This window comes from Canis lupus, chromosome 24 (assembly GCF_048164855.1).
Source record: "Canis lupus baileyi chromosome 24, mCanLup2.hap1, whole genome shotgun sequence".
Taxonomy (NCBI): domain Eukaryota; kingdom Metazoa; phylum Chordata; class Mammalia; order Carnivora; family Canidae; genus Canis; species Canis lupus.
Genome location: NC_132861.1, coordinates 10,453,647 through 10,480,028, shown reverse-complemented (window position 1 = coordinate 10,480,028; position 26,382 = coordinate 10,453,647). Strand labels below are relative to the sequence as shown.

General features: G+C 38.5%; 1 protein-coding gene across 1 annotated transcript in view; it reads left to right on the top strand.

The window, feature by feature from the left end:
• Window positions 1-26,382, top strand: part of B3GLCT (beta 3-glucosyltransferase) — a 236,501-nt gene that overhangs the window by 132,125 nt on the left and 77,994 nt on the right. Inside the window, exon 17 of the transcript XR_012016201.1 lies at window positions 257-383. The gene's annotated coding sequence lies outside the window, so the exon portion shown is untranslated. The remainder of the gene's footprint in view (window positions 1-256; window positions 384-26,382) is intronic.

The following is a 26,382-nucleotide window of genomic DNA, read 5'->3' as shown; positions in this document are numbered from 1 at the left end:
AATTCTGCCTCTTATCTCCTGGCAACATTATTTGCCTTGGATTAGATAAAATTTACGCGTTTTGTATTACCATGTGTTGTGATAGTCCAGCTCAGGAAACATAGCCTGACCCGCATTTTGGGCTCAGCAAATATGTTTAAAGAGGGATAAAATGAGGGACTGAAATTACTTCACATTTTGGCTCAGCAAAAAGAGAGACAAAGAGAGACTTGAGTTCTGCACTGTCAGATTCAAATACACTTTTCGCTTCCTGCAGGCCAAGGCAGTCTGGTTGCAGCAGGAGCCAGGTAGAAAGGGCAAAGAAGCCTCCCATGATCTGCAGGTTTGACCAAGGAGGGAACATATCCATCACCACATGAAACTAGCCTACAAAGAGCTCCTTGGTAAGATGATTGGTCTGCATGGCCTCCCACTTTTCTGAGTATCTTTAACACCCATAGATACCAGGAACCTTCCACAAGCTATCACATCCTGGTATACAGATCCCTAGACACAGTTTTGGGAGTCTGACAGTTCTTTGTGATGATTCTGATTTTTCTTTTAGATAATATGATGAAAGTAATCTCAGCATTTTGATGACCAATTATCATCTTTGTGTTTATGATTGTGTTGGCAACAAGCAGTCACCAATGTCAAAATGACAACTGCCATTACATTCTCTTACCAACTCTAAAAGTAACTTTCCCTTTGTAGAGAAAAGTAACCAATGAAAGTCATTTTCACAAGAATTTAATTAACATATTAAGGGTTTGATTTTGATGTGAAAACAACGATTTGGAGCAAATAATGTGCTACTTAATCATTAAGTCAGAAAAGAGTGGAGACAGACTGGTTCACAGATGGCACTTTTGTGCATCACCAAGGCCAAATGATGTCAGGGCATGCTAGGGAAAGATACTTTCCATGTGTTTATGTAACCTGCATTGAGGCAAAGTGGAAGCAATAACAACAAACTTTGATATACTATTAGAAATGAAGTGAATAAGCCATTTACTGTTTTCCTTCTGGAAACCGGTTTTTTTTTTTTTTTTCATTATTTGCAAGACTGCAAATGAATTTCAGATATTTTCAGGTTCTAATTCCAGCAATAATTGGATTAGATATCCATTTAAAGTAGATTTCAATAATGCCATAATACTAACCTTGTTTTCAAAAGGCCAAACTGATGTAATAGTGTTGCCATATTCTACTATCAGCATTGTTTTGGTTACCTTACTTGGTTTATTTACTTAATTATCATGAATCAGCAAAGTGTTTGTGGATAAATGGGATTGTCAGCAAAATGACCTCAGAGGCTCTGGCCAGGTACACTGGATAATTTCTGTTTGCCCCTCAGATCTACTCTCTTCCCTTCTTTGTGACATGGGGAGGCCCACTGGCTTCCAATCTGGGTTAGCCAATGGGAGACACTTGCAGGAGACCAAAAGTGGAGGAGGGTGAGCTATTTTACTTCCTACCTTACTGTTGGGCCACTGTGGCTTGGGATGCCCCTCCATTAAAGCTTCTGCTCCTGCTGGAGAACTTTTCCCGTGCAGCCCCTCTGTGTGTGGTCCCAGGAACAGTTCTCTTGCCTGACCCTTTCCGGGGCGGGGGTGGTAGTGGTGGTGGTCGTGGTGGTAATAGCTTCTTATAATTGCTAGTGTGCTAGTGTTGAGGTACTACTGCAAGATTGGTTTTGGTTTCTCTAAACCGTACCCACTCCTTTGCTTTTTAAACTCTTCTCAATTACCCAATTTGAGTGTGTGATCTGAGTCCTATCAGAGCTGTGACACCTCTTTCAGAGTTGGCAGTGAGTTAGCTGGGACAAGGTGCCCCCACCTCTCAGGAAGACTGGTTTCAGGGGAAGGCAGCCTCCTTCTTTGGGAGCACAGCCTCATGATGCTAAAAGCATCCATTGTGTCCTGCCCAAGCATATGGCCCATGCACACCAGGAGAAGAGGGAGAAACGTATGGATCTATGAGCCTACGGTTTCCAGCTAGCACCATGGGACAGTCATTGGTGTCTACCTGAGTCCTTTTGATCAAAGTCTTGAGGTCATTAATAACCTGTTCAATATACTTCTGTGAGCAAGGATCTTAGGCAATTGGGTTATTGAAGTCAAAATGCAGATAGAGTCAAAACAGAACCAGACCTCGGGTTCCACTTTTTTAGTATTTTTTTTAAAGATTTTATTTATTTATTCATGAGAGATGCAGAGAGAGAGAGAGAGGCAGAGACAGGTAGATGGAGAAGCAGGCTCCATGCAGGGAGCCCGACGTGGGACTCGATCCTGGGACTCCAGAATCACACCCTGGGCTGAAGGCGGCACTAAACCGCTAGGCCACCAGGGCTGCCCCACTTTTTTAGTATTAAACCTAATCCTGGCAATGTAGTTTTAGGGAACAAAAATCCATCACACTAAACTAATTAGTTTTCTTGGCTTGGGAATGTTGTTTGTATTTACTTTGTATATTAGTTTTGCTTTTATAGTTGTATAAGAACAATAACAAGAAATTGTTATGGACTGAATAGTGTCCCCACCAGATTCATATGTAAAGCTCTAACCCTCCGTGTGATTGTATTTGGAGACAGGGCCTCCAAGGAGATAACTGAGGTTAAATGAGATCATTAGGGTGGGACCCTTACCTGATAGGACTGGTATCCTAATAAGAAAAGAAACTAATGATCTCTTTCACTCTACACATACATACAGAAAAATGACCATGTGGGGAGGCAGTGAGAAAGTGGCTGTTTACAGGCCAGGAAGAGAGGCCACACCAGAAACTGAGCTTGCTGGCACTTTGATTATGGACACCTAGCCTCCAGAACTGTGAGGAAAAAAATTCTGTTCTCCTAGGCCCATGTCTATGGTATTTTGTTGTGATAGCCCACACAGACTAATACAGAAATGTGCAATCAGTTTTGTTTGTACATGCTTAAGTAACATTACAATAAAAATAATTAAAGATGATGGCCAGATTCCAAGAGCAATGTTACCTGAGAAAGGGCTTTATATTTTTCAGATTTAATGAAAAGGGCTTTGTACTTAAAATCTGAGAGTGCTGGAAGCCATGATAACTGGATTTTAATTTTGGCTCTACAATTTACTGTGTGATGCTGGACAGGCTAATTAACCTCTTTCTCATTTTTCTCTTTTGTAAAATGGGTATAATAATACTTCCTGTCTTTTATGGTTGTTGTAAGGAATAAAGGATTTAGATAATATAATGCATCAAAATACCTAGCATTGTATATGCAAACTTACGATAAAGCCCTGTCTTGTGTTTTAAAATTATCCATGCCATTTTGCCCCTAGTCTTCTTAATTCTGGTAAAATTTCCTAGTCAAACAAAAAGTTACTGATAGAACCATGTATCTAATTTATAATCCTTGTGTGCTATTAGTAAATAGCTCTTATTATTGAAAAAATTTTAAGCAGAAATAAAGGATGTAGGCCATTCTATAATTCCTAAGTAATGGGGATTTAGTAATGTTTTCACTAAGTAAGAAATCCTGAAATAAAAAAAAAGACAGTGAGAGACATTCTAGGCAGGATTCAGGTTGGGCTGCTGGATCTAACAAAAGTGTAAATTATTTGCTTGCACAGTTGCTTGCTCCTTTGGTATAGAAGAGGTGCACTGGGCATTGTTTAACTGATGACTTTTCTAAGGACCCAAAGAATTAATTAAAAATGTAGATTTCTTCCTTTCTCTTATAATCCTTTTCACTATTGCTTATATTCTGGATGGGAAAAATTAGAGAGGGAGACAAACCATGAGATACTCCTAACTCTGGGAAACAAACAAAGGGTTGGGGGGAAGGGGAAGTGGGTGGGGGATGGGGTAACTGAATGACAGGCAATGAGGAGGGCACTTGATGAGATGAGCACTGGGTGTTATACTATATGTTGACAAATTGAATTTAAATTAAAAAATGTAAAAAAAAATACAGATTTCTTTTCATATTAGGCAACAGAATCATGAAACTCTCTGAAAGTAGATCACTTAAATCTGGAAAACTGTGTGGAGGTTCCTCAAAGAATTAAAAATAGATCTGCCCTACGACCCAGCAATTGCACTGCTGGGGATTTACCCCAAAGATACAGATGCAGTGAAATGCCAGGACACCTGCACCCCGATGTTTCTAGCAGCAATGTCCACTATAGCCAAACTGTGGAAGGAGCCTCGGTGTCCATCGAAAGATGAATGGATAAAGAAGCTGTGGTCTATGTACACAATGGAATATTACTCAGCCATTAGAAACGACAAATACCCACCATTTGCTTCGACGTAGATGGAACTGGAGGGTATTATGCTGAGTGAAATAAGTCAATCAAAGAAGGACAAACATTATATGGTCTCATTCATTTGGGGAATATAAAAAATAGTGAAAGGGAATAAAGGGGAAAGGAGAGAAAATGAGTGGGAAATATCAGAGAGGGAGACAGAACATGAGAGACTCCTAACTCTGGGAAACGAACAAGGGGTGGTTGAAGGGGAGGTGGGCGGGGGGAGGTTGGGGTGACTGGGTGACAGGCACCGATGGGGGCACTTGATGGGATGAGCACTGGGTGTTATGTTATATGTTGGCAAATTGAACTCCAATAAAAATAAATTTTTAAAAAAAGTAGATCACTTAAAGATGCACGCTTAGACTTTTTGGGCACTTTGTATCTCTGAGGTATATACCCAAAGTTTCAATTTTCAATAGAGAAGAATATGAGACAGAACATGGAAACCATGGGCAGGGATTTCCATACACCTTCCATATTAGTTTTCTTTGGCTGCTGTAGCAAATTGCCACAACCTAGTAGTTTAACACAACATAAATTTATTATCTTGTAGGTCTGGAGGTCAGAAATCTGCAATGGACCTCACCATGTTAATCACCAAGGTGTCAATAGGGCTGCTTTTTTTCTGGGTTTCCTAGGAGAGAATCTATTTCCTTGTAGCTTCTGGAGGCTACCTGCATTCCCTGGGTCCTGGTTCTTTCTTCCATCTGCAAAGATAGCAGCACATGGTATTCAAATCTTACTCTAACTCTGACCTTCCTGCCTCCCTCTTATAAGCACTTTTGTGATTACACTGGACCAACCTGAATAATCCAGGATAACCTCCCAATCTCAAAATTTTTAACTTAATCATACCTGCGTACCTTTTGCCATCTAAGGTAACATACTCATAGGTATGTTAGGACATAGGAGGATTAGGACATAGACATCTCTAGGGGGCCATTACTCTACCTACCACACCATTTTAGGCTCTGTCTTACCTGGCTGGAAGTCAAACATGCTTCTATTGAGTACTAGTTTGGGCTACATGTATGCTTACATTCAATGTGTGACCAGTGCTTTTTCTGCCAAATCAATTCCACAGGCATTCATGTGCACCTTGAATGTAACTGGCATTGTTCTGAAATGCTTTTAGTGACAGCTATACACATTTCTCCCTGTCATCACACAAAAGGTTTAAAATCTGCAGACTGTAGAGGCCCATTGACCTATGTGTAACACCTCCTCACCATGGCTGTTTACACATGATTATCACTTCTGGGTGTTCTCACACCTCATCAGGGAAAGCAGAGTGACTTGGACAAAGCCACTTAGAGCAGCTCAGAGAAATGTTGTGCACAATGTGAAGTAAGAACTGCTTAATGATAAAGCTGGAAGCTAGGCTCTTGCATCATACTACTGCTTACTACTTTCAAATGATAAGATCTCTGCACTGACACTTAAAATGCTCAGCATCTGCCAATTTCGAAAATTTCCAGAGTGGCTCCTTAAGAACCAAAGGCAAGGAAAAATAACCTTGAGAAGTCACAGCAAATTTAAATGAAGTTCTGACAAATAGTTTTAGAAGCCTGTGGAAAATAGAGCTTGTTGCTGCTTTTGAGAGGATTGCATTCCAAGAGATGATGAATCCAACTGCATTTCCTCCGGAGAGTGAAAAATGAATTATGATTTGAACAGGAATATTCTGCAAAGTACAAATTAATACAGTTCTGCTTTTATAGCATGTGTCACTATTAATACATGCCCTTGGTCCAAGACCAATTAGTACATTTCACTGGAAGGAAAACCTGGGACCTCTGAAGAAGAAGAAGTTGTATACCTGTTTTCAAATCATCTTGTATTAAGTTTTACTACTTGCACTTTGAGAGAGCAGAGAACTAAGTACATGTTTGAAGAAACTGACAAGCTTACGTGGGCAACGTGGCAGTCCACATCAGATCAAACAAGCCTGCAGACAGGTAGTGAGGTCTGGTCCGTAACAGTGGACGGTTAAGATGAGGGAAGTACAGGTCATAAAACACTGCGACAGCTCAGAACCATTCCTGGAGTTTCATTCCATGAAACTGAGGCCCTGGAACCTCACAATGACTGATGTGGAAAGAATGGAGCGGATCAGGATCTCCCGATCTGGGCCCTGGCATTTGTCTCCAGGATGTGCCATGACAGCAAACTTCAACTTAATCCAATTTGTCCAATACCTTCAACACAAAACAAGCCTTCACCATCCCACCTACTTCTTTGGTTCCCATCTCAAGTTTGTTTTTCCCTTGTGTATTCTTATTTCCAGTTCAGCTTTTTGATTTTTAGTTGTTTTCAGCAGTAGGGTAGATACGAGTCCACCACACCTCTGAAAACAGAAGACCTAATTTTCTTGAATATTGAAAAGACCTTAAATAATAAACACAAGTAGATTGATATAATATTTCTGAAATGTAAAGAGAAAATCTATTGTCACTTTTATTCTCTAGTTATTAACATAGTTTCTTGGTGTGATAATGGCATTTACAGAGCTAGGGGAAGCAGATTGCCATCACAGGATGGCTGAACTTACTGTTAGAAGACTAGGACTGAGAGCTGATTACTTACCACACACAGATTCAAGACTGAGACACAAGAATTCTATGAGCTGCAGGTGAATATTCTGAGAATCTAGTCATGCCTACCATGTCAGTGAAGAACCCCAAATAGACAAATGCCCTTTTGCTCAGGTAAGTTTTGCCCCCAGTGTATCATGCTTTTTTTGAGTTTCAGCCTCATTCAATTTTATTATAACCTCTTTCATCTTTTTTATCTCCTGATTTGGTTAGATAAAATTTTGTAGTCTGCACTCAGATTTCAGCTACTCTTTTTGATATGTAGGTAGAGGAAATGATTTCTGCACATCCAATTGAGGATTAACCGTCTTCATATTTTATGTCATTTTTTCAAGCCAGATAAGAAAATATTCACAAAACATCTATCTAGCAAGTTACTTATATTCCCAATATATGATCAATGATAGGACAAACAATTCGATTTATAAATGGACAAAAGATGTGAACAGACACTTCCCAAAGAATATACATGAACAGCCAATAAGCACATAAAAAGAAGCTCAATGTAATAAGTTATCAGTGTTAAACTCTCAAGTCAGAGACTGAAAACTCTGAGCTTTATTCTCTTTGCAAGTTAAGAAGTAAGCCTATTACAGTTTGATGGATACTGGCAGAAGAACATGAAGCATCTGGGTCAGAAAAAATGATTACTTTTAGCAATAGTTGTAGCCAGAGGTAAACTTTTGTCTCTGTTCCCTGAGCCTCAACTCTCGAAGGACCATGTGCTCAAAGTTAGGTGTTTCCTACACATAGAGTGGGAGGCATTTCTGGAGTAGAACCCAGAGATTAGGAAATTTCTTGTGGTCTTATTCAGGGGCTACTAGAAAACTTGCTTATCCTCTCCTCCATGGAGAGACATTCTCTTATTACCCTGCATTATAAGCAAATTTGCTCTGTGTAGAGGAAGGAGACAGCTCTATCTTTACCGTAATAGTAATGTAATGTATTTAAGGAATCTAAGTGAATCTGCTCCAGGAGGAGTCACTTCATCTGTCCAAGGCTCTTTGTTTATACAAATGTTCTTGCAAAGATTGCTCAAAGCAAATTGGCTCTTAATGCCTACACATTTAGAAATTTAAGATTCGAGAGGAATGGTCTCACACACTAAAACATAATTTTAGTTCACTCACCAAATAGGTTGGCGTAGCACTATTTTGGGTCACAGAAGGAGCCAGATGCAACAATTTATTCCTGACCTTAGGAGTGATATTTTGACATGCTTTATATCACTAGGCCTCTAGAAACATCACTGAGGTGGAAGGCCCCTGGAAATCTGTAAGATTTACTTTCTGCTTTCTGACATGCAGTGTCTTACCAATATATCTAGTATAGTTGTTACTTCCTGATCACCAGACACAATCAGCATAACATCAGCAATGCAATGGGCCAGCATGATGTCTTGTGGAGGGGAAAGGTGATCAAAGTCTCTGGGGTAAGACTTATGACAAAGAGATGGAGAGTTGACATATCCCTGAGGTAAGACAGTGCAGTGCGGGTGAATTGCTGGCCTTGACAGATGAAAACAAATTGCTTCTGGTGGTCTTTACTAATAAGAACAAAGGAAAAAGCATTTGCTAGGTCAATAGTTGTATACTAGGTACCAGGGTATGTGTTCATTCGCTCAAGCAATGAAATCCGTATGTGGAACAGCGGTTATATTTAGAGTGACCACCTGATAATCCATTGTCGTTCTTCAAGATCCATCTGTCTACTACACAGGCAAAATAGTCAAGTTGAATATGGATGTGGTGAAAATCACCACCCCTGCATCTTTCAAATATAATGGCATTTTCTCTGTAGTCCCTTCAGAAATGCAGTATTGTTTTTGATTTACTCTCTTCATATGTAGAGGCAATTCTAGTGACTTCCATTTGGCCTTTCCTATCTCATTAATGCCTACTCTGTGGACCAGGTAACCAGTGGTTGATTTTGCCAGTTCCTAAGTAGGGGTACTCCAGTTATGCAGTCTGGAACTGGGTAGTTTTGAGGATCTACTAAGTCCAATGTGGGACTGATCTGAACTAAATCTATTGATCACCTGCCCTCCAAAAGCCCCTGTTCTCACTGGTGGTTGATAATGCCACTGGTGGTGGCATTTTGGGTCCCCAGGAATTAATGTCAGTTCAAAGCCAGTGTCAAGTTATCCCCGAGAAATCAAATTATTTCCCTTTTCCCAATTCACAGGCTCCATAGGTCCCTTAGGGGGAAAGTCTGAAAGACAGTACAGATTTTTTGGCAGTTCAGTGGGTTGCTTTCTTCAGGGGGGTTGTCCCCTTACCTTCATCCATGGTCTGGGTTTGAAGGCTGGAAATTAAGTGAGTAACTATTTTAGGGATTCAAGTCAGACTTCTATTTACTTGACCTGGAATTTTTTTACTTACATAGATCAGGTAGGAATTTAGTAGGCTGCCCATCTATTTCTTTTCTAGAGACACTGAGATCAACTAGACAATGCCATTGGTCTCGGCCAGTTAGACTATTTTGATTATTTTTTTGGTCCCACTGTCTATTACAGTAACCACACCCACGTTGTTTTTGGCAGTTAAGTGCCACCTCTTAGCCCTTGCCACCCTGAGACTTCATAATTTACATTGCATTTAGAGATCTCAATTTAGTGGTAGCAATTCCCCCTGTAATTTCTGACCTACAAAGAAGGGCAACCTAGAGCTATTCAAGGATGCTGGGGCTCCCCTCCCAAATCTGTCTCTCACAATCGTAGTAAAAAGTGTGTTCTCTGGTCTCTCCCAGGGTGGGTGAGCAGGATTTATATGGTAAATCCGTATTAACATTCTAATGTCCCTAAATCTTTAATTAACTTCCTCTGTAACATACCAAGGCAGTTCTAACATTTGGCTACTTTGGTCCATATTTCAGTTAAACGAACAGAGCTCTTCCTAACCTCTCATGCTGAAACACTGAATTCAGAATTCTGCTTAGCGAGCCCATCTTCATAAATTTAGCCTCACTCAACTTTTTATTTCTTCCAGCTTCATCCCACATCTTTAAGATCCATTCCCACACACACTCCCATTCCCTATCTATGTAAATTAGAAAGATCACACAGTTCTCTTGGCATGTATCATACCTCCTCACATTTTGGACTCCAGGTAGGGAAAAATATAGGTATAAAGGACTCCCCAGGGATGACTGATGGAATTTGAGTATGAATTGTGGATTAGGCACTAGAATTCTATATTATATATTCTGAGTTTGACCTTTGTGCTGCAATTATTTGTGTTCTTGTTCTTAGGACATACACACAAATCTGGGCAAAAATAGCCTACCAATTCTTTAAAACATAGCCAACAGTGAATTTCATTCCCAGGCTTCAATCATACCATTATTATGTAGCTCCTGATTTTTTTTTCCAAAAAAATTATGTTTCCTTTCTTACCTTTTAAAGCTGACATTTAAAATGTTTCATCATAAGTTTTACTGAGGAGAACTATACAAATCTGGTAAATAAGATGAAAAGTTGATTATTTGAACTTTTAATATCTTGCTAGGAGCATTTTCTAATTATCCAGTCAGAGGATAATCTGACTCTTCAGGGCATAGAAGTCCGACTTAGTTTTGTGCTTGACTGGGGCCAAGTCATTTTATAATTCTGTCAAGTTACAAGTTAGCTGGTAGAAAAATGATAAGGTATGTGAACTTTTCTAGTCTGTCTGCCACAGCAGATAACCTTATGGGTTATGATCTTATTGCTAATAGTATATTAGTATAGTATATTAGCTAATTTTGTTTCTAATATACCTATACTGTTTAAGTGTTCCTTTTTTCACTGACTACATAAAATCCCAGTTTCTCATTTCCTGTTTAAAACAGACTTGTCTCATGATAGTTCCTTCTGTAATGGGTTAACTAAAACTTTGACTCATCTATTTATATGGTTTTTAACTTCTATTTGTATAATAATTACATTTTTGACATTTTGTGAGTTGTGCTTTGACAGTTCAAGTAGTCATAAAATATGTAATTATAAAAATTAAAGTAAAACTGCTAGATCACTCTTTTGATCTATCTAGATGAATCCAAATACCATGGCAATTTAATAACTACCATCATTCATTTTAAAAATACAGGAATGATCTATTCTTCAACAATCAGAAGCTTTAAATCATTGCTTTTCCTCCTTAAATTCGTGCCCAGAATTCTCAGAAGTCATTTATTAATAATTCATCATACCTCTTGGCAAATAAGTGTATATATATATAATATATATATGTATATAAAGATATATATGCAAATATATATATATATTTTTACTTACATACATATAAAATTGTTATAAAATTTTTCCTCTGACTCTGAGGCTTTAAATTTTAAAAAATCAATTTATCATTATAATCATTATGACCAAAACAACAGCTACATGTTACATTTTTTAAAGATTTTATTTATTTATTCATGAGAGACACACAGAGAGGCAGAGACATAGGCAGAGGGATAAACATGCTCCCTGTGGGGAGCCAATGCAGAACTTGATCCCAGGACCCCAGGTTTACAATCTGAGCCAAAGGCAGACAGTTAGCCACAGAGCCACCCAGGTGCCCATATGTACTACATTTTAAAAAAATTATTAAATATAAGAAACTATTTTATTGGAAATGCAACTCAATGAGATTGGTGGAGTGTGTTTATATGACTTTGATATATCCATGAATGAATATTTATTGCTATTTTAATTTTTATTGACCAATAAGTAGATAAAAATGGAGCAGATATTATAGCATCTTAATTCTTTGAAATCCTGAGTTACATGCCAAAAATTACATAGCAATTTATTCTTCCAAAATGATGTTTAGTGATCTACTAGCTAGTACCAATTCCACTATGTCATCTTTCAATTTTGTTGGCAGCAAAGATCTAGAAACCACCTCACCTATATAAGGACTTTTACCTAGTCATTTCCCATTCCTGACATCAAGATTTTGAATGGATCCTTCATTTTGCACTTGGAGGTTTGCCTACCCAGAGCAACATACCATAGTTAAATCAGGGATAGGAGAGTGATAGGCCTTCCTTTCACAAGAGTAAAAGGAGGGATGGGGAAGAAGCAGCTAAGCCTGCGCTACCAAGGGTACATATGCAAGTGCAGATCTGGAAACTGATCCTGTTAAACATCATAACCACTTATGTAGTTTGAAGGCTGCTACTCTAGATAATTTAGCTTATGACTTTGTGATGCTGCCAAGTAGGACTCCCTCAGGCACCAATGCCAATTTTTCAATGGGTGTAAATGACTTCCCAGTACAGGTGCACTGAACCCACCATATTGGTTGTGTAATTAACTTCAAATAACCTGCGAATATAGTTTCAAAGAGAAATTTACAAAATGAAGAAAACACAACCTACAGATTTATATAAGAATTTGACAAAAATTTTTTGATGGAAAAGCAATTTAATATGAAAATATTCTGTATCATTAGAAGCTAATAGTGATATTTTATTCTGACATATTAATGCAGAAAGTTGCACTGACTCACTTGCCTGGAATTGAGAGCAGAAATATCCTGTCATGTCCCCAGTGCAATGATATGAAGAAAGGCAGTCAACCAAAGAAAGTTAGCAGAACACACTAGTGTTTGAATAGTCTAACCAGAGATATCATTATTTGCGGGATAATCAGTTCAAACAACATAAGAGGGGAAAACTATATTTTCCCCTTCTCCTCCCAATAAGCTTTTAAGGAATTTATACGCATGGGCAGCCCAGGTGGCTCAGCGGTTTAGTGCCGCCTTCCACCCAGGGCCTGATCCTGGAGATCCGGGATCGAGTCCCACATCAGGCTCCCTGCATGGAGCCTGCTTCTCCCTCTGCCTGTGTCTCTGCCTCTCTCTCTCTGTCTCTCATAAATAAATAATAAAATCTTTTAAAAAAAAGGAATTTATACTTAAATCTCAGCAAGTTATCAGTTTCTATTCACCTTGTTAGATTCACATATTGGTTCTAAAATTATTACCAAAGATTTTTTTTAATAGGCTCCATGCTGGGCATGGAGCCCAATGAGGACTTTGAACTCACTACCCTGAGATGGAGACCTGAGCTGAGATCAGCTGTCCAACGCTTAACCACCAGTCTGTTCTCTGTATCTGTGAGGTGTTTTTTTTTTTTTTAATTTCTGCATATCAGTGAGATCATACTGTATTTAGTTTTCTCTTATTTCACTTAGCATAATGCCCTTAAGGTCCATCCATATAATTGGAAATGACAATATTTCCTTTTTTATTACAGCTGAATAATATTCAATAGTATATATACCATGATTTTTTTAAAGATTTTATTTATTCATTCATGAGACACACACACACACACACACACACACACACACACACACAGAGGCAGAGACACAGGCAGAGGAAGAAGCAGGCTCCATGCTGGGAGCCTGACGTGGGACTCGATCCCGGGTCTGGCTTCATAATTTCTGTTGGTAAGTCAGTTGTTGTCCTTGTTTCTCCCTGGAATTAAGACTTATTTTTTTCTGTTTTTAAAATTTACTCTTTTCCTTGGTTTCCAGGAATGTTATTAGTGTGTGTAGTTGTGGTTTTGCTAATATTTTTAAGGTCTTGTGTTTACAGAAATTCTTGAATCTGAGGCTAATATCTTTCATCAGTTTTAGGAAATTATCAGTCATTTGTCCCTTCAAATATATTTTTGTCTCATTCTCTCTTTTCTTTCCTTATAATACTCCAGGTGTATATATATTACAGCATTCACTCCACCAATTATAATTTATTTTTGTGTTTTCCATCCTTATTTTTTGTGGTTTGAATTGTGGATCATTTCAAATGGCTTGAAGTTCCAGTTCTTTTTTTTTTCTGCTGTGAATTTTTTCTTATTCTTAAAATCAGTAAAAGGAATTTTAAGATATAGAATTTCCATTTGACTTTAGATTCCAGTATTATGGCAAAATTCTCTATTCTTTATCTATCTGCTGGATTATCTGTTTCTGTTGTTTTATCTTTTGATAATAAGTTATTTTTCCTGTTTCCTGCCATGCCTGGTATTCTTTGATTGAATGCTGGGCATTTTATATGAAATACTATATCAACTGTGGGTGATTTTATCTCCCCTAGAGATGATTTAATTTCCTTTTAGGAGATAAACTGGAGGCAAAAATTTGATCTAATCAGGGCTTGAGATGATTCAAGCAGGATTCCAGGCTTTCTGAGAACTGGTCATTCTGTTCATCTAGGTCTTGGGAGTTTATAAGAGTCTCAGCTGAAAACATGAAATATTTACCAGGGTCCCTCTTCCTTGTCTTATCCTTACCTGCAATTTTACCTCCCCTAAACTCTTGTTCCATCAAGTAGCCATTTAGTAACTATTTTCTGCTTAATTTCTTGGCCTCTTGACCCAGAGTAGTTTATGATGTGGCAAATTCTTTGAGGAAAAATGTAGTATAGAATGATGCAGAATGTTGGACTCACTTTTCTGTGGCTTCCTTTACTTTAGGATCTTAGTCCTTCAAGTTTGGCTGCCTTATTAATCTTGCATGCATTTTTGACTTCTAACTGGAAAAATTTCTAGGCAGTTATTTTCTTCTCAGCCTCAATCTTTTGCATTAAAAACAAGCAATTCCCTAAGGGAAAGGAGGACAAAGACAGTCCAGCTCACCTAGTATATTGTCCTTTACTTTGTCCTTTACTCTTAATTATTTATTGCTGTGTAATAAATTATCATAAACTTAGAGACTTAAGACAGATTATGTCAGTTCTCGGGGTCAGGAGTCCAGACATGGCTTAGCTGAGTCCTCTGCTTCCAGCTCTCTCATGAGACTGCAACTAAGGTATCAGCTAGGGGTAGAATTTCATCTCAAGGTTTGATCAGGAAAGAATCTACTTCAAACTCATTCAAAGGTTGTTAGAAGGTTTTAGTTCCTTGCAGGCTATTAGACAGAGGGCTTTCCTTACTGGCTAGCTTTTGTCCATAGAATGTCCTCAGTTCCTTGCCTTACGGGCTAATCCAGCGATTTCTTCAAAGTATACAAGCTGAGAGCATAATAGACTCAGCTGGTAGGATGATAAGTTATAGTCCTATGTAATAGAATCACAGAAAGGACAGCCTTTGCAATATACTAGTTATTGGCAAATCACAAGTCACACTTGGGAGGATTACTCAAAGGCATGAATACCATGAAACAAGGATCATTGGGATTCATCTGAAAGTCTATCATACCTACGCTGCCTCATGTTCTGCCTGCCTTAGCCAATTTTTGATGACCAGATTCAAAAGCTTCCTCCCCTCCCCCCCCCACCAAAAGTACATGTATACTGTTTTTATAGTTTTCCTTGATGGAAAATTTGGTCTAGTAGGTTACCTCATCAGTGCTGCAAGTGGAAAAACAGTATATATGCACTTAGTTTTATTGTGGGAAATATAGATAACACAAAATTTACCATTTTAACAATGTTATGTCATATGCAATTCAGTAGCATTTAGTGCATTTAGTGTTGTGCAACCATCATTGCTACCTAATTCTAGAAAATTTTTATCACCCCATGCCAGAAACTTTATATCCATTAATCAGTCACTCTGATTCCCTCTCCTCCAGGCCCTGGAAATGGCAAATCTGTGTCTATGAATTTCTCTATTCTTAATAATTCTTTTGTATCTGGCTACTTTCATTTTGTATAATTGAAAACAAGTTTCATCCATGTCATAGCATGAGTCAATACTTCTTTTCTATTTATGGCTGAATGATAGTCAATTTCTGAGTATGCTATATTTACTTTTTATTTTTTAATAATAAATTTATTTTTTATTGGTGTTCAATTTGCCAACATACAGAAGAACACCCAGTGCTCATCCTGTCAAGTGCCCCCCTCAGTGCCTGCCACCCATTCACCCCCACCCCCTGCCCTCCTCCCCTTCCACCACCCCTAGTTCATTTCCCAGAGTTAGGAGTCTTTATGTTCTGTCTCCCTTTCTGATATTTCCTACCCATTTCTTCTCCCTTCCCTTCTATTCCCTTTCACTATTATTTATATTCCCCAAATGAATGAGAACATATGTTTGTCCTTCTCCGATTGACTCATTTCACTCAGCATAATACCCTCCAGTTCCATCCATGCTGAAGCAAATGGTGGGTATTTGTCATTTCTAATGGCTGAGTAATATTCCACTGTGTACATAAACCACATCTTCTTTATCCATTCATCTTTCGATGGACACCGAAGCTCCTTCCACAGTTTGGCTATTGTGGACATTGCTGCTATAAACATTGGGGTACAGGTGTCCCAGCATTTCGTTGCATCTGTATCTTTGGGGTAAATCCCCAGCAGAGCAATTGCTGGGTCATAGGGCAGATCTATTTTTAACTCTTTGAGGAACCTCCACACAGTTTTCCAGAGTGGCTGCACCAGTTCACATTCCCACCAACAGTGCAAGAGGGTTCCCTTTTCTCCTCATCCTCTCCAACATTTGTGGTTTCCTGCCTTGTTAATTTTCCCCATTCTCACTGGTGTGAGGTGGTATCTCATTGTGGTTTTGATTTGTATTTCCCTGATGGCAAGTGATGCAGAGCATTTTCTCATGTGCTTGTTGGCCATGTCTGTGTCTTCCTCTGTGAGATTTCTGTTCATGTTTTTTGCCCATTTCATGATTGGATTGTTTGTTTCTCTGGTGTTGAGTTTATTAAGTTCTTTATAGATCTTGGAAACTAGCCCTTTATCTGATACGTCATTTGCAAATATCTTCTCCCATTCTGTAGGTTGTCTTTTCGTTTTGTTGACTGTATCCTTTGCTGTGCAAAAGCTTCTTATCTTGATGAAGTCCCAATAGTTCATTTTTGCTTTTGTTTCTTTTGCCTTCGTGGATGTATCTTGCAAGAAGTTACTGTGGCCGAGTTCGAAAAGGGTGTTGCCTGTGTTCTCCTCTAGGATTTTGATGGAATCTTGTCTCACGTTTAGATCTTTCATCCATTTTGAGTTTATCTTTGTGTATGGTGAAAGAGAGAGGTCTAGTTTCATTCTTCTGCATGTGGATGTCCAATTTTCCCAGCACCATTTATTGAAGAGACTGTCTTTCTTCCAGTGGATAGTCTTTCCTCCTTTATCAAATTTACTTTTAATTTACACCGATATCATGCTGTAGATCTCATTATGCTTCTTACTCTGTTTTGACTCATCTCCTTTCTTAAAAGGTTATTTTCCTTGAGTTATAATGTACCTTAAAATTTCCTAATATTAAGTGCACAGTTAGATGAACTCTGAAAAATACATGCATTTATGAAACTACCACCATCATCATTATATAAAACATTTTCATCTTTCAAAATGTTCCCTCATATCCCCTTATTGTCAATCCCATCTGCCTACCGGGGCCCTAAGTGTCCACTGATCTGCTTTTTGTCATGATAGTTTTGCTTTTTCTAGAATTTCATATAAATGAAATCAGAAGTACAACATCCAAAGAATGGGGTTTACATAGATAATATAGAAATTAGAGAGAAATTATCAAAGAAACAATTTTCTCCAATCTTCTAATTGAAAGGCTCTATTCTATGTCTAGCATAATAAAAAAAATGCAACAAGCAAAACTAAGAACCTCCTACACTTACACACAGCAATGTGAAATTTAATAGAACCAAGGATAAAGGGATAATCCAAAAGATCCATGAAGAAAACTATAGAACTCTTACACAAAAGGAAGAATAAGATGGGCTTTAAGCAATTCTAAATGTCTGAATCAGGGGGATCAATACCATTAATGTGCTAGGAAATTTATTTAGGAGTTGGAATGTTATACAAGCCACACTATCAGTCAAGTATGAGGAACCAGTAAATATGTTAGTAAATATGCCAGGATGCAGAAATTCTATTTCTCATGCACTATGTACTACTTCTTAGGAAGTTACTCCTGTTCCAGCCAAATGAGATAGTAAACAAAGGAAGGGATCCAGAAAACAATGGCTCCTACTAAGTTGAACAATAAAGGTTCCAGAGTGACAGAATGCAGCAGGCCTAGAGAAAAGCAGTCCAGACTGCAGCAGGAAAATGGGACAACCCAGAAGGGAGATCTGGAGAAAAAGAAAATCCATAGACCACACAGTACTGTTGAGATGCTGGATGAACTTAAGAATGTGATAAAGGGAGGAAATGCTAGCAAGGCAATTAGTATTTTGGAAAATAAAAGCTGCGTCATAACACAGCCCTGCAGTGAATATTCACATGGGCATGATAATGTAAATATGTCATTGATATTTAAAACTTGAAAAATCTTCCTACAGGAAAGGAACAAAACAGTTCTTATTACAGAATAGCATATACAAATTGTAAAAGTAAAAGCACATTTGACAAAATTTGGGAAGGCGAGAGAAATGGAGAGAAGAGAAGGAAAGGGTAGGAAGACTATTATCCTTATAGTCTGAAGGGTGGAAAGGAAATATCTAGAATTGATTCAATAAGAAATAGTTTAATTACTTGAAGTTAAAAAAGGTAGAGGTACACATAGGTGATGTAACTGTATTAGGAGGAGGTGGGGAATGCAGGTAGCGGGATCCCTAAAGTTGCTAAGCAAAAAAATGATAGTGAAAGTATATTTTCTAAATATACACAGGTGAACACCAGAAGAATTAGAAACTAGTGCTGAAAAGTGCTTGCCCTGGGGATCTGGACCAGGGGAGGACAGGATCAGGGAAAGAACATTTGCTTTTAATTATAGACCTTCTGTACTACTTGATTCTTAAAACTGTATGTATGTGTTTTTTTAATAAAATGTGAAAACACTAACATTTTAAAAGCAGTACAATTAAGAAGATGGTGCTGATTTGAGAACTAAGGTTTAAATTTATGCAGAATTTGGTGGACTGTAAATAGAGTTGGATTTTTGTCCAAGTTGATGGTAAGATCTTGAAGAATTTTTATCAAGGTAAAAGCTTATAGCAATATGCATACTAGAGAGAGATTTTGAGGAATTGATTAGTGTGGTGTAAGATTAGAGACAGGGAATTAGTAAGGATGCCATTGCAGTAGATCAAGTAAGAGGTGACAAGGGCCTTGGCTAAAGCAATGGAGTAGAATGCAAGGAAGAAGGCTGGTTTGGACACTGGGAGTTTGGTGGAGCCATTCCCAGAGGCAAAGGATAAGAGAAGGCAAGCTGATTTAGGAAGGAGGAAGGTAGAGTTTAGATTTGGTCATATTGCATTTGAAGTGCCTAAAGTGGCCTCTGGAAGGCCATTGGGCCAGTTAGGAATGTGAATGTATAGCTCTGCCAGGATGTTTGGGGGAAAAACCACAAAACTACCTATGATCCACAGAACCCATGATTGTGGGATAAATCACTCAAATAATACAGGAGGAGGATCCATGGGCCATAATAAAAAATGTCAAGGTTAATGTAGTAAGCAGAGGAATAGAAGCATCTGGGGACTGCCTCAGAGAACACAGAGGACACACTTCTCTTAACCTAAGCACCACTTTTGAGGTTAAGATTTACCCTTTATTTTTCAGAACTCCTGGTATAGACACTGTATGAAACCCACTTTATTTTCACATTCCCTATCACAACTGTCTTGTTACGTGGCAAAAAAGTGGCAGTTATTTAGTGACAAACATAACTGTAGAAAATAACCAGAAAACCTAATGAAATTTTCATCTCTCAATTGTTATGTGGTATACAATTTTAGTTGGATAAGTAAGAGTAGTTGGCACTTGGTCAGTACATTTACTGGTACTTATTTTTCATGTAGTTCTTGGCTATCTTGTCTTGGTTATCTATTTCAATACAAGCAAGTTAGCTCCTTTCCTCTTATAATATTACAAGCAACTAAATCTTTGGGAAAAGTAACAACGATCTGGACATGAAGTCCATTTGGGAAAAGGTAATCTAAACAATTTACTGATGCATTTAAACATGAAAACAAGGGTTTAAAGGGTTCAGCTGCACTATAACATGCAAAAAGTGATAATATCTCCATGGAAACCAATTATGCTTCACTTTCTCACGGCCACCAAGATTGGGAGAACTGGGAACATAAAAACCAAAGTAAACTCTGAGTTGACAGATGGGTCATAAATATCAAGTGTTTGCTCTCAGTGGAGGCATGAAGTCTCCTGCAAGATGATCTATATCACAAACACTTGAGCACACAGCTTCCATATGTCGCATATGCTATAAGACAGCTCTTTTCCTCTTAACCCAAACTCAGCATCCTGCCTCATTACTGCACACTAACAGTGTGATGAATGATGTTTCTTTTATTATTTCACAGCACTTGATTTATATGTTTTCATCTTAAATGGGTCCACAGAAATAGTAATTTAAATCACTTTGTTGACCTGAGGTTGAATGATAGGTCATTCAATCAATACACTCACACCCACACACAGGCACACATACGTACAGAAGGAGAGAGAGAAGGAGAGAGAGAGAGAGAAACTGGTAATAATGATTAATATGGAAATCCATCCATACTCAGCACAAAGAAAGAACCCTAGTAGATAGATGTTCATTGCCATTAACTCAGCCAGGTTTTCCTAGAACAATCATTTTTTCAAATCAACATATACAGAAAGAAACATTCTGACTCTGCAGTTTTAAGTGGAAAAAACAAATGAGAAAGTCCAAGAGATAGTGGAAGGTACAATCTTGTATTAGAATTTGGCCTTGTTTAGCATTGATTTAGGAGTCCCCATTGGGCTAACCAGGTTAGCTAATGAATTTTGGAGAATGTAGAAGTAGCAGTATGAGGGTTTCTCTAAGACTGAATAATAAACACTTCATAATTTTGCTATTATGAGGAGAACTGATCTGTGTCATAGTCTGGAATAGAAAGTGATAATTTTGTTTAGATAGTAAAACAACCAGAAATCAAAGAATTTATTTTAGAGATCCACAAATATTGAATTTATTTCCTTGTGAAGCCAGGAACCATTTCAGACGTGTGAAATGATGTATTTGGAAAAAGAATGCAAAAGATTTAGCAGGATAACAGAATTTTCTGTAAATATCTGTCTACTATTAATGCATTAAATGTGGTCACATCTACTGACTTTTGTTAACAGATAAGCAGTGACAGCTTCCACATGCATGAACACTATTTATGGGAGAAAAATATTAAAATTAAGAAAACAGTTCATCTACTTTCCCCCCACATATTTTTATGGGAAAATACTACTGTTAAAAGTTGAGCACTAGAATACATTAGCCCATTTCATTGGGAAACTACTCTGTAGGAATACCTTTTTGAGAATCACTGTTTTAACTAATACGGAAATTAATTCCAAGGCACCAGAAGTGCATAGCTCACATTTGCCCTTCATTACTGAAGTAAACATTTGCCTAATTAGTTCATTTCAAGAAAAGAAATTGAGTCTTCCATTTGCCACATTGATTCAAAAGCCAACAAATTCTTCTGTCTGTATTAAGTGGTTGAATTAATAAAACAATACATCACCTTGCTCTAGAAATTCAAGACCTTTTGAACTATTGCTGCAATTTGAAGTAAATAAGTAAAAATTGTTGTCATTCTCCCCAATCCAGTTTGCAAGACCTAAAATTCAAGTAAGAAAAGAGATATTGAAAATGTCAACAGTCAGGGTAATGCTATTTCAGGTGAAATCACAAAGAAAGCTGGCAATGTGAAAAACAAAAGGAGAAAAGGATGAGAACACCAAGAGAGCAGAAGAGAACAAAAATAAACAGGAGAAACTGAATTTTGGAAAGAGACAATAATAATTAGAACAAAACCACATATTTTTACAAGAATGGCCCTTTTTGTCTCCCCTCCAAATGTGGCAGGGCAAGGAGAGGTAGATGTGTGACTTTTCACCTAAAAATTGTCAAGAGTCACTAGATTGGAAATAAAATCCACAGAAAGTACAGACTGAGGGAACCTTACAAAAGCCATGCTAAGAGAGAGAGGCAAATTAAAGACAAACTGCCTGCCTCCATCCTCCCTAACCTGTCAAAGCTGATACCCGGGCCTTTTCCTTGTATTGTCAGGATTGGCTTTGCCATGCAGGCTGAAAGGGCTCCAGCAAAGGACCAGCCAAGATCTATATCCATACCTGTCCATTCAAGGGAGAAACTTAGCTCTATTCAGGGATACAGTTCAGCATGCAAGTGTTCTTGTTCTGATGGAAAAAGATCTCTACATCTGGATTAACTCTCATTGACTAACCTTTCCTGAAGGCTAGGCTTTGCTGTCCCTTTGGCCAACCCCTCTGAATACATTTTGATTCTGGAGTTTGAGAGAAGTACTCAGACCTGTTGTAGATTGGGGACACCCACATTAATTTTCTTTCTCTCTTCCATCCTCTCTTCCTTCAATGTAGCCATTGTGCCAGACCACTGTTCTTGGCACTGAAGATGGTGATGTCAACTTTTAGGAAGCTTACATTCAAGAGAAGGGAAATGGACAATTAAGACAATTTATGTTTCAAATTTTTATAACATCTAAGAAGGAATTGGGATAATGTGGTAGAGAATAACTTATAGGGAAGTTTAAGAAAGACCTTTATGATAAAGTGCCAAGAATGAAATTGGCCCCACTCTTATATAAGGCCCATGAGGATGAGGACCTTCTTTGTTTTCTGACTTAGCCTGCTATGGTTTCATGGGAAACTTCATGTTCACTCGGTCCCTTCTGCCCCCAAATCCAATGGGGGTTATATATAGTTGTTGCACACACAATGGGCTTGTATCATAGGTGAGGAACTCAGATCAGAGCTTAGGGAATATTTTTAATGGGTTCCAAGTAAACTAGCCCATCTGTTGTCTTGGAAACACATTATTATATTGAACAGTAAACAAACTATGCTCCAGAATGAGGCATAGCTTCTATCTTTCATGGCTTTTTGCTGTAAAGACATCTTTGCAAAGGTGGTCTAGAACAAAAGCTGTCAGTGCTCTGCTTGTAAGGCATGCAGAAATAGGAGAGACCTATGGAGAACTGCCTTCCAAAAATGTGACTCTGATTAGTGATGTTCACCATCAGGGCTGAATTTCAGAGCCTTCTTATGGTTGGGTGGGCCATGTGACTACTTCCAGCCAATGAGTTATGAATCAGCACTGCTGATATGGAACATTCCAGAACCCTCATTTCACCCCTTCTGGCATAGTGACTATCATGTTTGAGATGGTGGCTATTCAATAAGCCTGAATCCAGAGTCACTAAAATGAGCAGAACCCTCACCTGACCCATGATTAAGGTAAAACATAAGCAAGAATTAAATGCTTGTTGTTTAAGCCAGGGATTGGTAAACTATAACTCATAGGCCAAATCTGGTCTGTAGTCTGTTTTTTATGTTGCCCATGAACTAAGAATGATTTTTTATATTTTTTAAAGTGCTATTTAAAAAAAACCTAAAGATACAGAAAAGAACATGGAACAGAGTCCTGTGTGGACTGCAAAGCCTAAAATATTACTATTTGGAATCTAGAAAATGTTTCCCAATCCATGGTCTATGTAGCCAGTCTGGCTGATATGAAAACCAAGAAAATATACTATCAGGGAAACTAAGATAGGAAAAGGATTTGAAAAAGTAGCCAATGACAAAGGTCACCAAGTTAAATGAATAAGTTTCTGCAAATAAGCCACTGGATTTGAAAAATGTGGAATTTACTGGGGACTTGACTAGTTCAGTTTCATTTAGAGATTGTAGGACAAAAGAAAACTGGACTGGGTGAGCATGTCAAGTGACGAAGTGAATATAGCCTTTTCCAGAAGGTTTGCTGTGGATGAGAACAGAGCAATGGAATGGACTATAGGGTCAAAATAGAATCTCTTTGTTAAGATGTGAGATACTACAGCATATTCAATACTGATGGTATCAATCAAGCAGAGAGAGAACATTACTACAGGAATACAGAAAAAAGAGGGAAGATTGAAAGAGTGAACTCCTGACACAGCAGAGAGTGGATATGACCTGAGTATGGTGGAAGAACCCACCATTGTTAGAAGGAAGGCCTTTCTCCCATTGTGATAGGAAAAAAACGCGTTTGCAAATGCAGGAAGGCCTTTGGATTCCACTGTGGGAAGATAAGTTTCTTATCTGATGACTTCTACTTTTCAGTTAAAAATGAGGCAAGGTAGGGGGGAAGACGGCTGTTGAGAAGATGGTGGGAGAAGTTTGAGGGATGAAGAGAAAGTTGAAATGCCTCAGAATATGAGAACGTGAGCTTATGATGAGGAAAACAGTAGAGGGGGAGGGTTCGGTGTCCCTTTGAGATTGATGATCATGAGTTTAAATTCTGTATGACGTCTGGTTTTGTGATATCTCTAACATTTTAGTGTTTGGATGCCAAGTGAAGGAAGTGGATATTTGGGTTCAATAAGTTATGGGTTGTAGTGTAATGAAAAACAATAGTTAAGCTACTATGGGGTTTGTTTTGCTTTGTTTTGTTTTGTTTTTAAGGGCTGTCTTGAGGAATTCCCTCCAAAGGGACACTCTAAGCTTAACCACCAAGTTCGTTACTTTAGCACAGTTGGTTAAGAGTATATTTTCTACAGCCAGAATATCCTGGTTGAAATCCAAGCTCTGCCATTTGTAGACCTCAACCGAGTTATTCAACCTCATTTAGAACAAGGCTAATAGTTGGAGACTGTCCTCATATGGTGGTGGTGAGAATTAAATGATTGTTCTAGTAATCTTTAGAACAGTGCCTGATTCATAAAAAGTGTTCCTAACTGATCTTGGCATCTAGGTAGGTGCCAGAATCTTCAGGTATCCTAAGAGCCAGATTAATAATCAATTTGCCAAGCTCTACCTCTGCAGCATGTGCCACCCTGCCTTCATTTCTCTTAGTCTTTCTTCCTCTGGGGAATAAAAATGGTGCAAATATGTTGAGAAATGTAAGTGTTCCCTAAAGCTCATTTCTATTTTTCCCTTTTTAAACCATTTGCAGAATTTCTGCAGACCGAAAATGTTCACACAATGAGTGCTGTAAGTTTAGCATTAGAAAATGAGGATTTGCTAACATTTTTGGAAAGTGAACTCTAGAGGTCCAAAGGAGAGTGAGCTGGGGGTAGCCTGTAATAGAAAGGACCCCCACCAGAGGCATTCTGCTGCACAGCTTTCTGAGATAGGTGGTAGGGGGAGAGTTTCACTAGCAGATGGCACATGTTGCTGGCCCACTGGGCACAGCAGGAAAAACCATGCACATGCAATTGTCTAATGAGGTGAACACACTGGCACCAGGAAGAGAAGCCCCTTCCCTCCTGCAATGTCCCTCTACAGAACTTTACTGACAAAACTTAACATCATGCTTGCTGCAAAGGAGAAATGCTTAAATGGTCTCTCTCCAATATGGCAGAACAGGTAACAAAGGGTAGATTGGAGCTGAAAGGTAATCAACTGATAACTGGCCTTGTGTCCAAAGGCCACAAGGGCACCAAAAACACTGATGTACCAGTCCAATGAAGTCCTAGAAATGACCCACTAAGAACTGCCTAGCTGCTTTTTCAATTGCATCTGTCTTATAAGAGGAGAGACTGCTCTACAGTTTAACTCTCAAGATTAGGACTAGGAGGGAAAAAAAGATTAGGACTAGGGGGCTCTTTATAGAGCAATGAATAAGTACCCAGACATCTGACATGTGATTAACGCTGAAGAACTCAGCATTCAGTAATTTTAAGTCATGAGATTCAATTTCATTTATTGTCCTTAGTGTTATTTAAAAGAAACAAAGGCTCATAAAGGTTCTGAATTGCTTTTCCTTTTCCCAAAGATTGAGTAATCTTCTAGCTGCCAGGATTTCCCCTTTTGGAAAACTTCCATTAATTCTTATCTACTTTGATTCCTCTAATTTCTTAACCAGATATAGTGTCAGACAAATTGTAACTAACATAGGTATGCCTCTTTCTAGAGCTACCCCCAGGGTACATGGGCCTTGGGAAAATTTTTTTGTAGGTTGCCTGTCTATATAAGCAGTTCAATTAGAAATTGTATTACAAAATTCATGGACCCATGGGAATTAGAGATTTACTGATGAAGACTTAAAATAATGGGGGTACTTGTTTATCTTCCAATCAGTGGATGTTAAGATTCTTTGTCCTGTGTCCTATATAAGTGAGAGTCAGCCCAAATTTAGTGTCTCAGTACTATTTTGGTGGCCCAATCTCATGTGATCCTGTAAAAGAATCACTGTGGCAGGCAGTGGTAGTAACCTGCTCTTCAAGCTGCTTCCTGTGACTTTGTACCTCTATGAGGCCCCAGGCTGACTCCTGAGTATGAATTCCAGAGCTCCATAGGGCTTCTAGTCTACCCTACATGTGAGGAGGAGAGCTGGAAAGTGCTCCCAGAAAAGAAAATGGCCATATCTGGGGTTGGCACACCAAGTACAGATGGCATGGCTAGTCCCAACAAGTGCCAGGCTTAGGGCGGGTTGGGGGGGGGCTTCCTTGAAGGAAGGCATTCCAGGACCCTGAGTCCTGATGCATGGGGCCAGTACCAGGGATCTGTTTCCCTGATCTAAGAGCCATACTGCCTCTTTCCACATCTACCTCACTATATGTTTGACTGTAGAGATCTCCCACTTGCTTTTTTCATTTTAACTGAAGATACGCAAAG